This window comes from Acinonyx jubatus, chromosome B1, assembly GCF_027475565.1.
Source record: "Acinonyx jubatus isolate Ajub_Pintada_27869175 chromosome B1, VMU_Ajub_asm_v1.0, whole genome shotgun sequence".
In the NCBI taxonomy this organism is placed as follows: domain Eukaryota; kingdom Metazoa; phylum Chordata; class Mammalia; order Carnivora; family Felidae; genus Acinonyx; species Acinonyx jubatus.
The window spans coordinates 46,323,172-46,337,223 of NC_069382.1; the positions used below are offsets into that span (position 1 = coordinate 46,323,172).

Sequence of the window (14,052 nt, forward strand, 5' to 3'; positions counted from 1 at the left end):
GCAGGTTTTTTGTTTTGTTTTGTTTTTGTTTGTTTGTTTGTTTGTTTGTTTTGTTTTCCTTTCAGTACTTTAAACATATCATGTCACTCCCTTTTAGCCTGTAAAGTTGCTGCTGAAAAATCAGCTAAAAGCCTTATGAAGTTTCCTTGTATGTAGCTTTTCTGTTCTCTTGCTGCTTTTAAAATTGTCTCTTTGGGGCGCCTGGGTGGCTCAGTCGGTTAAGCGTCCGACTTCAGCTCAGGTCAGGATCTGACAGTCCGTGAGTTCGAGCCCCGTGTCGGGCTCTGGGCTGATGGCTCAGAGCCTGGAGCCTGCTTCCGATTCTGTGTCTCCCTCTCTCTCTGCCCCTCCCCTGTTCATGCTCTGTCTCTCTCTGTCTCAGAAATAAGTAAACTTTAAAAAAAATTGTCTCTATCACTGCTCTGCCATTTTTAATTATTATGTGTCTTGCTGTGGACCTCCCTCGGTTGATTTTACTGGGGGGTTCTCTGCGCCTCCTGGATCTGGATATCTGTTTCCTTCCCAGATTAGGGAAGTTTTTAGCTATTATTCTTCAAATAAAGTTTCTGCCCCCTTGTCTTTTCTTCTGGGATCCCTATAATACAAACATTATTATGCTTGACGATGTTGCCGAGTTCTCTTAACCTATTATCATTTTTTGTTATTCTTTTTCTTTTTTGCTGTTCAGCTTAGTTGCTTTCCATCATGTGTCTTCCAGGACACTGACCTGTTGGTTCTGCATCCTCTAATCGGCTATTGATTCCACCTAGCGTATTTTTAATTTCAGTTATTGATTTCTTTATTACTGATTGGTTCTTCTTTATATACTCTATCTCTTTGTTGAAGGTCTCAGCTGAGATCCTCTATTCTTTTCTCAAGTCCAGTGAGTATCCTTATGACCATTACTTTGAATTCTTTATCAGGCATGTTGCTTATTTCCATTTCATTTAGCTCTTTTGCTGTGATTTCGTCCTGTTCTTTCATTTGGGACATATTCCTCTGTCTCCTCATTTTATTTAATTTTCTTTTTGTTTCTATGTATTAGGAAAGTCAGCTATATCTACTGATCTTGGAAGTAGTGGCCTTACGAAGAAGGGATCCTGTGGTGCCCTGTAGTACAACACCAGAGCCAGGAGCTTTCCACCAGAGCTGGGAGCTTCAGGTGTGTCTCTAATGTAGGTTGCATTCACACCTCCTGTTGCTGAGCCCTGTTGCCTTCAGTCCAGTTGGCTGCAACGGCCCACTTCGACTGTTCTGAGCAGAGTGGACACTGTTTGGTCCCTGGGCTGTTAAGGGAGCCATTCTGGAGCTGCCACAGGCTTGTGCTTGGGTGGTGTCAGCAGTCAAACCAGGTGCTTGCCTTCAGCCCATCTGCTGGGACTGCAGTCACACTGAACTGCAGGGCCCTCTCCCTGTACTGCCCCCTGAGAGGCCTTTGTTGGTGGCCGGGCCCTGTAGTTAGGTCAGGTGACTGTCTCCAGTCTGAGTGTTGGGGCTGAAGTTGCTCCCACCTGCAGGGTGCTCTACTTGCCTTGTCTCCTGAAAGGGTTTGTTGGTGGGCAGCAGTGGCAGACAAGATGCCTGCCCCCAGTCCATCTGTCAGTGCTGCAGGCACACCAAATGGCGAGGATCTTTTCCCATGTTGCCCACTGAGAGGTTGACCAGATGCCTGCCCTCTGTCTGTCTGCTTGGGCTGCAATTACACTGATTAGCAGGGTACACTCTCTGTGTTGCCAGATACGGGGTCAGCTGCTGGGGCTGCAGGCACACCGGTGTGTGTGGTTATTTTCCCCTCTCCCCAAGGCAAGAATCGCTTTGGAATTATGCTCGTCTCTGCCTATGCCGCTCGCAGGGTGTATCGGGGCAGGAGCCACTTTGGAGGGATGCCTGCCAAATGCAGCTGGTTGGTTGGGATGGATCCACAGGAAAATGCAGGAACAGAGAACACCATGTTAGCAAGGTGAGTGGAAGGTGTGCACACTGGTTCCCACAAGGCTCTGGCTATGTAGGCTGGTGGGGAAGAAAGACACGGTGCCCACCAGCTCTTTTGTTCTTAAGGAAGTCTCCCTTCCAGTGCATGTTCTGGGATTAGTAAACAAATCTCCTTCATGTATACCCCAGGCACTTTCAAACTGCTACTTCTATGCTATATCTAGGCAGGTATTTGTTATGCTGGCTCCTTAAGGGTGGGAACTCAGTTTTCTATTGCCCTCTGGTTCTCCCAGAGTTAAGGCTCCTGATTTTTAAAGTACCTGGAGGTAAGCCCTGCTGATTATAAAAGCTTGTGAAATTAAGCCCCACTGGTTCTCAAAGTCAAGTATCTTTGAGACGTCTCTTACCAGTGCAGGGCCCCTGTGCCTGAGGTACCTGGTGTGGGGTCTGACCCTCTTGCTTTTTTGTACTTGTGGTGGCCTTCGCTTTTGGAGTTAGTCTTCGTCGGGGCTTGGTTCCCAACTCTTCTCTGCCCTTTTGGATGTGTCCTTCTATCTACAAATAACTTTTGAAAGTCTGTTCTGCCAGCCTTTGGGTCATTTTCTGAGTTAGTTGCACTTATACGGCTGTTATCTTGGTGTGTCCATGGGTCAGGGTGAGCCTAGGGTCCTCCTACTGTGCCATCTTCCCAGAAGGAAAGGCAATAGTTTAGATGCCTAAGATATATATCAATGGAAAAAGGAGTCAGTGAAGCCTTTCAGCATTAAGCTTACATCCTATCAAAGGTATGTGGGTAATAAGTAACAGACAACAAAAAAAGTATGTCAAATAAAGAAACGAATGATGGATAAAGAGAGACGTGGTGTCGGATAAAAGGAACAGGATGTGCTGGAGCAAGTCATGGGTTGGCTTTTAAATCAAGTGGTCAAGGTGGGACTCATTGAATAAATGAAATGTTAGAAAAATATTTCAAATACTTTTTTTAAAAAGCCATATAGAATATTTGGGGGCACCTGGGTGGCTCAGTTGGTTGAGCATCTGACTCTTGATTTTGGCTCAGGTCATGATCTCACAGTTCCTGAGATCAAGGCCTGCATTAGGCTCTGCACTGAGTGTGGAGCTTGCTTGGGATTCTCCCCCCTTCCCCCCACCCTCCACTGCACCTCCCCTGCTTGTGCGCTCGCTCTCTCTCTCTCTCTCTCTCTCTCACTAATTAAATAAATGAACTTAAAAAAAGGGGGGACACCTGGGTAGCTCAGTAGGTTAAACGTCCAACTTCAGCTCAGGTCATGATCTCACAGCTCCTGAGTTTGAGCTCCACCTCGGGCTCTGTGCTAACAGCTCAGAGCCTGGAACCTGCATCGTATTCTGTGTCTCCCTCTCTCTCTGCCCCTCCCCAGCTTGTGCTCTGTCTCTCTCTGTCTTGAAAATAAACATTAAACAATTTTCAAAAAAGAAACATGGGTCCTGCATTGTTACATGAAACAATTTGGAGATGATTATATGATTGATTAATGACAGAATCCATTAAACACAGGCCTCTTGCCTTTCAGTCCATTGTTCTTCCAGTAACTACTAATGGTTGCACATTGTGTTCTTTAGAACTCTCTTGTTCCTAGACTTTGGCTTTGGTGGACCAGTTAAATTTCAAGAATCCTTTCAAGTTCTATGAGAGTATTACTAAATGCTAACTGGTCCAAGTAAGAATCTCTAAAAAAGGTATATATATTTATATCTCTAAAAATTTTAAGAAAAAACCTGACAATAAAATAAAAAATATAATAAAAATAAAAACCAAAGAACAAAGTTATAACAACCAAAGAACACACACACACAACTACGGTCACCATTATTTCTAATAAACCATATATATTATGGAATATATATATTCCATATGGAATATATATATATATGGAAATAATCATAAGAAGTCAGCAGTGATTTAATCTCAGAATGAAGGACAGTCCTTAAGAAAGGACAGCTGGCAATTTGACACTGGCTCTTCTACATACGTATCTAAACTTGTGAATGTGTATGGCCCTTATTTTTCGAGTGTTACTAATCTCAGCAATGCCATAACAATGTCCTCACAAAAATTTTTACTTGCAGGGTTCTCTAAGCCATGGGTTTCTACTAAGGTGCACATGGAAAGAAAAAAAGATTGATATAACATATCTTGCTTAGCCCAAGGATGCTTTCCTTCTCATCTTACACATCCCTCTTCTTCGGGTAGATCTACATCATTTTCACTCTGAAGAGGGAGCAGCTGTGTCTCTCTTGACAGCCAAGTTGGCTACAGAGAACAGAATGGTTGCCCTGGAGGCAAGAATGAGTGAAGCACCATTCCCTTGCGATCTCACACGGGCACCCTGCCATCATCCTCAACTTTAGAATGCTTCCTAATCTTTTACACTCAATTGTCATGACTAGTTGTTATTATTCAGTTCAATGTAATTCAAATGGGTTCAGAAGAATCCAATCACCAAGTGTTGCATGCCAGCTGTATCTCAGATGCTATACCTGACACCAGAACTTCTGGAAACCCCTTCTATTATGTAAATCATGCAACATGCTAAAAGAGGTCAAAGAAATATATATGAAGTGTTTGAAGAGCACAGAAAGAAACAGCTAATGTTTTGGTTGGGACAATAAGCACTACAATGTTTGTAGTTGGTGTGGGTGACAGGAAGCATCGTATGAGAGAAGGTTATAGACGGGAAGGTATATCTGAGTTGGAGTTTGAAAGATAAGTCAGTGTTTACAAGACAGAAATACCTGACAGGACCAAGACAAAGCATGAGCAAAGGTGAGATATGGAATGGCACATGTGGGAGAAAAGAATAATCTGGTTTGTCATTAAAATGGCTGGAAAGGAGACTGGCCCCTGATGGTGAAGGCATGTCCATGTCATGCAAAAGAATTTGAGTCTCAACTTTGAGAATTTACTTTTTTTTTTAATGTTTACTTTTGAGAGACAGAGAGAGACAGAGCATGAGGGAGGAGGGGCAGAGAGAAAGAGGGAGACACAGAATCCAAAGCAGGACCCAGGCTCTGAGCTGTGAGCACAGAGCCTGATGCAGGGCTCCAACTCACGAGCTGTGAGATTATGACCTGAGCTGAAGTTGGACGCTTAATGGACCAAACCACCCAGGCACCCCTCATCCTTGAGAATTTTTAAGCAGGAGGGTGATGCAACCTGATCATTTTAGAAAATTCATTCTGGTGGCAAAGAGCGTGCTGGGTTTGGGGTGAGACAGACTAGGGGCAGGGAGAATAACTAGAATGCTGTTAAAGTCACCTGAGCAAGACACGTGAGGGTTCTGACGTAGGCAGTGTGGACAGAGAGGAGGAAAAGGTTCAAGAGGTGTGATCTTTTAATCAGCAAAGAGTAGCTGTAAAGGTCCAATCACCATGCCCCTCTGGCACAAGCTCCATTCTCTTGAAAATAGCAGTATTAATTTTGGTAAAGCAAAGCACCCTAGTAAAATGTAAAATATGGGCAACCACCTAAGGCTGCATCCTAGAATCACTGTGATGGGCAGTAAAAGCCATCCTCAGCCTAAGTCAGACTTCATAGAAATTCTTAACAGCAATAATAAAAATAATACAGCCCTCTAGAAAGCTAGAAATGTATTTGAACACACAGATTTTATTAGTCCCACAAACTTTCCATCAGGCTTCCCACATTGGATTTGTCAGAGCAGGGATGTGATGTGTCAATAAGCAGAGAATGTCATTAAGGTGAGAAAGTGGGTCTGAAGCTCAGTGTTTCACCCTGAGGTTTACTGGCTGAGATCTTCATGTTTATCCAAAACACCCTGGATTTTGTCTTGAAATAGGATTTGCCTTGCGTGATTTTTCTCTAGAATATTAAAGCTGTATATGCCAGAAATGCAATCTAAATCTTTGACTCCTTTCCATGCCCTCATTGTGTCCGTGAACATGAGATGCCAGGATCTACCAAAGTCCCATGCCAAATGAGGAACAGTGGCAGCTGTCCCAACTCTCAATCTAGTGACTTTTCACTATGCTCTGCTGTCTTTTCAATGAATTCCTTCAAAGAATTTCCTCCCTTTGAAGACCCCAGCTTTTATGTCAGGTGCCACCCCCACCTTCCCAATGATTTAGTACCTGACGTGCTATTTCTGTTTCCACCCTAGTATTGTCTCCTATACATTCTTGCTTTAATTTAGTTATACTCCCTTAGGTTAGTATGGTTATCCCTTGGCCTTGTCCTCTCCATGTTCATTTTCTCTATTTTGTTTGTTTGTTCATGTTTTCTATTTTGTTAAGAGGACCTGCTTTTTTCTCTAGCCCAGAGGCACTTCTACTGCATAGTGTTTACTACTTACAAGCACATAATCAGGACAAGCCCTCTGTGTTCTGCTAATTTAACAAGGCAATCACTGATGGGATCTCTCTCCAAAGGTTTTATGTCACACCTGCCATTCTCTGTTCCCTTCCTCTTCAGGTTTTTCAAAATCAGAGGTTCTGGTCCCAGTAAAACAACCTAGACAGACAGACTAATATTTCACTTTCTCTGTAACTTGAGAATAGGTCTCATTCCCTTCATTCAACAAGTCATTTAAGCACCTACTATGTGTTAGGCATTGATCTAAGTTAAAGGGATATGTAACTGATGTCGCTGAACAAAATAGATGCAGGTTTGATTTGTTAGTGGGAGAGGTAAGAATTAAACAAGTAATGGCACAAGCATATGACTACAAAGTGAGAAAAGTATTATGAAATGTAACCAACATCTACAGGATAACTAACTTGGTTGCAGTACTGGATTCAGGACAGAGAGAAAAGTTTAAGGAAAAGTTTGTAAGAAAATAATATTCAAGTAGAGACCAAACAAACAATCCAGCTGAAGGATGGGAGGCAAGCATCAACACTACAGGCCAAGGGAACAGTGTGTGTGAAGACACTGTCTAGGGCACAGTCTGGTTGTGTCTGAAGAGCAGAAAGCCCAGAGTGGCTGGAACCTTGCATAGATGATACCAAAGAAACACGCAGGACTTGGATGATGCAGGGCCTTGGTTGACACAGTAAGGTCTCGGGGTTTTATTCCAAGAATGGAACATCTACTAAGGGTTTTAAGAAGGAAAACAGCTAGATCAGTCTTTCGTTTTAGGAAAATTACTTCTAAGTTCTTCATGGAGAACGCAGGAGCAGATTAAGTAGGATACTGAGAACAGTCAAGAAGATACTGCTTAAGTTCTCTCAAGAGATAAGGGTGTCTTTGCCAAGGAAGAGTATCTTCATTACAAAATAGAAGAGACACTGACTGTGTATGCACGATGGTGCCTAGAGGAGTTTTGCAAAAAGATGGCCTACTTCTTTCCCCTCTTTTTTCTCTCTCTGCTCCTCCTCCTTCTTCCTTCTTCCTCCTCCTCCACCTCCTCCTCTTCCTCTCTTTCAATGTTCTAAACTGATTCCTTTTATACTTTGTGCGTATTCTAATTCTACCACTGAAATAATCCATATGGTATTTAACCAATGATCTGAATGCAATATGGCTTTCAAAGATCGTGGGATAGTGGCACCATCCTGTGGCATACATCTTTATTCAGTGTCACACGTTACTCTAATTCTCATTTGATCCACAATTTGAATTTTGCTTTCAAATTATTATTATTATTATTATTATTATTATTATTATTATTATTGGAATTTACCATTAGGAATGTATGAAAACTTTCTTCATGAAACCAATAAAATTAATAAAACACATGAAAACAAAAGAAACCGACAAATCCACAAAACACTGAGGAGGTTTCCCAGAAGGAACCTGTGATGCCAGTGCTAAAGTGAAAGTTATTTCAGAATTATTTATAAGACAAAAGTATGGAAGAGCTAGAAGACAGCTTAGAGGTCATAGCCATGTCTTATTTTTAAAGAAGAGGAGACTAAAGTTCAAAGGAGAGTGACTTACCCCAAATCTCACAACCAGAAATAGCAAATTCTAGAATAAATATACATGTTTTGATTTTTGGCTAGCATTTATGTAACTATAATTCATTTATTTTTTTTATTTGCTTCCTTCCTTTTTTTGTCTTTCAAATCTCTACCATTTCCACAAACTGTCACTGTTTTTCAACCATTGTGATTTCCACTGCAAAAATCCAGTAAGATAAGCAGTGCAATTTCTAACTAGTTGGCTAATGTTCCAGACTAATAACTTTTCCCATTATCAATTGAACTGAAACAATACTTTTCCTACACCAAGCCCAGCATTGTATTTGTACAGCCATATTTGACCATAAAGAAGGTACATTCAGCTGATTAAGATCAGCTTATAAATCCTCCTGTCGTCTGCTATTATTTACACTGAAAGTTAAGTTTCGCTAGTTTCCTGTTCACCCCTCTTATTGCACACATGGATAGAAATATCATTCTTGTAGTCAATGAGAATTCAATTACACCAATTTAAAGACTTGTATTAAGAACGTAATGGACTGTTTTCTCCCTCTTATTCTGGAAACTCAGCTCATTTCCCACAGAAAATATAATGTGCTTTGTTGTTATTTGACAAGTGGCCTTTGTTTTAACCTTTAAACTTTACCCTTTTCCCATGCATACTTAATCTACACTTTTCCATTTAGTCATAGAAATGCTTCAAGGCAAATCTTTCCTTTGTTTTTAAGCCATAATTACTACTTTTCTTTTTATTAGCAATGTGCCAAAAATACAAACTGCAAGATACATATGTTGGTGATCTGGGGTCCTTGTTGCTTAGAAACGGGGGGCCTTAGCTGCCAAAGGCATGAGTAAAGGATTGTGTGCATTTTTCTGTAGTACAAGCCAACTGACTATAGAAGTTATAGCGCTCACATCTTGCCCCTGCCCATGAGCTGGAAAGAGGAAGCTAAGAATCTTGCATGCTGCGTAGTCTTAGCAGTCTTTTGAGCAACAAACATACAGGTAATTTTTTGTTAGGTGTTCAAGGCAGCCTAGGCTACAGCTGACCTACCAGGCTCTCAGTCTGCAGCAAACAAATCGTCACTGTATCTCCATACTCAGTCAGCTCAGGTCGTGATTTAAAGGCATTTGATATACTCATCATAAAAGTTCAGACATCTTTTCATGAGGAAATGCATACAATAGCTAGGCAATCAAACAGCCATCAGGAATTTGAGAAGGTTTAATTGGGATTTAGGACTGAAGGTGTTAAGGTATCAGGTGAAAATAATGGAATTGATCACAAAGAACCCTTACCTCATATCTAATCTTGGTTCCCAGTTGGTGTCTGCTGCCATGTTAGACAGGGAATCGAAACACAAATCGTAGTACTGCCAAAGACGTATCCTCGCCGGCTCTAGTCCCTGTCCTCCCTGGCTCTGTCACCAGCGCCAGTTCCCTGTAGATAATAACAGAGGAAAGAAGCTAAAGTTGTACGTGGTGAAAAAGGAATGTGTGTGTATATGGGGATGCGCAATTGGGAATATATTGAAATGAGGAAGAACAAGTGTATAGATTATGTTAATATGTAAAAAAACAACTGAGAAGGGGTGCCTGGGTGGCTTAGTCAGTTGAGTGTCTGGCTCTTGATTTTGGCCTAGGTGGTGATCCAGGGTTGTGGGATCGAGCCCTGCATCGGGCTTCACGCTCAGCATGGAGATGCTTGGGATTCTCTCTCTCCCTCTGTGCCTCTCTCCCTGCTTGTGCTCTCTCTCTCTCTCTAAAATAATATATATAATATTATAATAATTTATATTATATATAAATTATATAAATAATTTATATTATATATAAATTATATAAATAATTTATATTATATATAAATTATATAAATAATTTATATTATATATAAAATAATATATATATGACAGTAAACTGATTTCTTCATTGGTTATTCTTCAAGCCTTTTTAAGCCCACAAAATTTCCACTCCTGTAGAATTATTGTAACTCAGAATTTTACACCCTGGGATATACCTATGCTAGTGGTGTGGACTCTCACTCTTATCATATATATATTTCTTTCTTTTGCATTTCTTAGATTCAAGGTCTGCACATATGGCTTTTGACCATTTCCTTTTTTTTAAAGAAACCACATTTCCAAATCTAGAAAGTTAATATGAAGATACCCATTCTTCCCTTCTCCTTTTAAAATATGTAGTTGAATTTAAAAGAAATGAAATGCTATGGTTTTAAAAAGTGGAATACAAATATGAAAATGAAATTGCTTTTTTCTTTCAACTTGATTATTTCCAAAGCTAAGTCTTAAAAAGGACACTATGATGGAGACAAATTCATTTGCTTGCAGAATCAAATACAAAACTAAATATATCCTTTATCTAAATTAATATAGATTATTTACAATTTGTTCAAGTCTTAAGAGGAAATGGGGCTACTTTCCCTAAGGGACAAATCTTTACTTAATGTGATCTTGGTTTCTATTGCAATTGATTTCTGTGTTTCTGAGATTGCTATTAACCTGAAGCATCTGAGAAAAGGAAGGCAGAATATTATTTCCATCTTTGCCTTATCATAAAATGCCACCCACTGAGTAGATAAATAGATGAACCAGATCTAGAAATCACAGGTTTCAGAAAGCAGTGGGGTTTTAGGAGTTATTTATTTCTTTTCTTTTTCTTCCTTGTGAGAAAAGCATTCACTTTTAGTAATTCCTCAGGTAACCTGCATCCAGGACTAAGGAATTGGAGAAAACTGTGTACTACAACAATCCCTTAAGTTTTCCATCTATAAATGTTGACTTTCCATGAGTAATGAGTCCCTGAGGCAATGTCTGCACAGCAACTCAATATCACTTCGAAAGTTCAAAGAATTAAATAATGGAATTGATCAAAGAGATGCCCGTGCCTCTCACATTCAGTCCTAGTGCTTGTTTTCACTGAAACCTGGATTTTCATACCAACCACTTAGTTCTATCATTTTTCACCCTACGTTATTGTTAAAGCTGTAAAACATATGAGACTGCTTTTCAATCATTTGAGATTTCCTTGAGACAATGCTTCTGCTCATTTTGGAACAATTCATTGAGAGGATCCAGCCTTTGTTGTCAAGCAATTAAAAAGTGTACTAACGTTTATGGGCTGCCTGGGTGGGTGGCTCAGCCAATTAAGCTTCCAACTGTTGATATCAGCTCAGGTCATGATTTCACGGGTTTGTGAGTTCAAGCCCCACATAGGGTTGTGCACTAAGATTGTGGAGCCTGCTTGGGATTCTCTCTCTCTCCCTCTCTCTCTGCAACCACCTCCCCACCCCCGCCCCCCGCTCACATACTTTTTCTCTCTCAAAATAAATAAACTTAAAATAAATAAATAAATAAATAAATGAATAAATAAATAAATAAATACTAACATTTAATTAACTCTCACTATGTACCCATTTGGGGCTGAGGTTTAGTATCTCATTTAACCTTCACAGCAATTCTAAGATGCAAGTATGTTATTTACATTGTAAAGATTAAAAAACGGATATTGAGAAAATTTGCAGTCTGCCCAAAGTCACCAGTAATTAAGTGGAGGACTATGGATTTAAAGTTAGGACTTCTAGGTATGGAATTACAGATTTTTTGTTGTTGTTGTTGTTGCTTGTTTTTGTTTTTTGTCTTTTTTGTTTGTTTGTTGTGTGTGTGTGTGTGTGTGTGTGTGTGTGTGTGTGGTTTAAAGTTTCTAAGTTGAACACGTTGTAAATTAAATATAAACCACACTCACATGTTTGTTTTTTTTAATAGTACATGTTTTACTCATGTTTATTAGTGGTGATGATGTACAAAACTATATATCTGTTATCTTTAAGGGTCCAGTGAGAATGCAGTGACTTTCCAGTTGGAAATGTATCAATCAGAACTATTTCAGTGAACAAATCCCTTTCTCCTCCCCTCCACTAACTTCCCCTTCTTCCTCACTCCCCGTTCTTCACTTGCTTGCTTTCTTGCTTTCTCTCTCTCTCTTTTCTCCCTCTTTCCTGTACTTCCTACCCATCCTTCCTCCCTCCCCTTCCTTCTCTTCTTTCCCTTTCTTCCTTTCCTTCTTCCCTTCCTTCCATTATTTCCCTTCCTTTCCTTCTTTTCCTTCTTTCCTTCCTTCCTTCCTTCCTTCCTTCCTTCCTTCCTTCCTTCATTTCTTCTTTCTTTTTGTGGCACCAAAAATCTCACCATTGCCAAGACTTAAACTCTAATTCAGACTGGGTGATTCCAGCAGGAGAATAACAGACGATAATGTCTGGCCTATATAACTGAGCATTTCCAAGAAGTTCTCAATTTAGAATATTATTATAATAATGTATGTAAATAAGAACACAAATTACATTAATGGGCCTGTGTATGCACACAAGTGTAGAATAGAAGGGCAGTACTGTTTACCATGCAACACTATTGAAATGCAATACTTAATTACCCACAGATCAGGATTATAGAGAATATTATTGAAATAAACAAGAATTTGATATCATTGTTTAAATATTTTATTAATTATTTAATAGGGCTTGGAGAGTAAGGATAGATGATTTTGCTGTATAATTACCAAATAATACTGAAGATTAAATGTGAGAAAAAGCTTACAAAACTCTCAGAGGGGTTCATATTTGCATGGGGGAAAGAACTTTTATTATTTTCACCATGATGTGCTTTCTTTTAAAAGGGGGAGTGGGGCGCCTGGGTGGCGCAGTTGGTTAAGCGTCCGACTACTTCAGCCAGGTCACGATCTCGCGGTCCGTGAGTTCGAGCCCCGCGTCGGGCTCTGGGCTGATGGCTCAGAGCCTGGGGCCTGTTTCCGATTCTGTGTCTCCCTCTCTCTCTGCCCCTCCCCCGTTCATGCTCTGTCTCTCTCTGTCCCAAAAATAAATAAAAACCATTGAAAAAAAGATAAAAAAAAATAAATAAAAGGGGGAGTAATTTCTTTTAATTTTTCTGCAGATGATATTGCCTAAAAGGACTAAGAGAAATAACTTAGAGGTATAAAACTTTCAGCTGAGATTATTAACATAATTTTAACCCCAGTTAATGTGATTCCAAATATCTTAACTGTTCTATATCACTTTTTTATATTTTAAAAAGGTACTTAAAATTCTCAATCGAGAATCCAATTATCTTTGATTAAAGCGGTAGCAGGAATCAATGCATTAAATTCAATTTGTTTATTTACTTTTGATAAATTAAGCCTTTCAATATTGGGTGAGTTTTTCCAGAGTCACTGAGAAACATTCAGCCAAAGTCATAATTCATATTGTGTACTCCTTTCCCATATTTAGGAAAATGAGGATTTCTAAGGCATCCTGAAAGTTTTTTCTGTCCCAGAGAATCTCATGGAAAGGTAAAAATAAAAATTAAAAAAAAGTAAGATAAAAATAAAAACTTTATGCTAATGTGTCACTTCACTTTTCCAAAGTAACATCTTGTCTTCACATTTTCTAACACTAATCATGTTTCTGTATCAGAAAGTCACAGACTGTTAGATCAGTTCTCAAAAAGAATTTCCATGGAAATGTAAAATCAAACTAAGTATGCTACCCAGAAAATCAAGTCTGGTTCAATTGTTTCCTTCTACTGTTAGGAAGGCAGAATCTTTTTTTTTTTTAAATATATGAAATTTATTGTCAAATTGGTTTCCATACAACACCCAGTGCTCATCCCAAAAGATGCCCTCAGGAAGGCAGAGTCTTGATGTGACTTACAAAATGTCACATTCCTACTTAGAGGTAAATCTGAGTTTAGAAAATCTCTTTTCTTAAGCTTTGTATGTCTTCCCTCTTTCTCTTTTTGCTTCCTGTGTCCTCAGCAATCACTCCCTTCTCTTATCCTGTAAGAGGTCCCATTTTGTTCCATCTCCAGGCTTGCTTTAGCTATTAGACATTTCAAAGGGCCCAGCCCTCAGAGACTAGCTTGCCTATTGTCCTAGTCATTTGTGGCTTTGCTTTTTATCTGAGATTGGTGACAAAGTCTTGTGATAGTTCCTAGTGGGTCCCTCGAAGTCATATCGCATGCTGTACATAACAGCTCAAGTACTTCTGTGGTCACCTAGAATGAAACATCCATTGAGGGCAAGCCTCATGGCAGGGACAGAGGCTAAATGGACTTTCTCTCGTCGGTTCTAGCCTGTTTTTTGACACACTGAGTATCTAATGTGCCACCGGCAGTGACCAACCATGAG

General features: G+C 39.8%; 1 long non-coding RNA gene across 5 annotated transcripts in view; it reads right to left on the reverse strand.

Annotated features, from left to right (window-relative positions):
- Positions 1 to 14,052, reverse strand: part of LOC128314398 (uncharacterized) — a 734,161-nt gene that overhangs the window by 394,677 nt on the left and 325,432 nt on the right. For all 5 annotated transcript variants that reach the window (XR_008295997.1, XR_008295998.1, XR_008295999.1 and 2 more), the window contains one exon: positions 9,154 to 9,295. This is a non-coding gene — a long non-coding RNA (uncharacterized LOC128314398). The remainder of the gene's footprint in view (positions 1 to 9,153; positions 9,296 to 14,052) is intronic.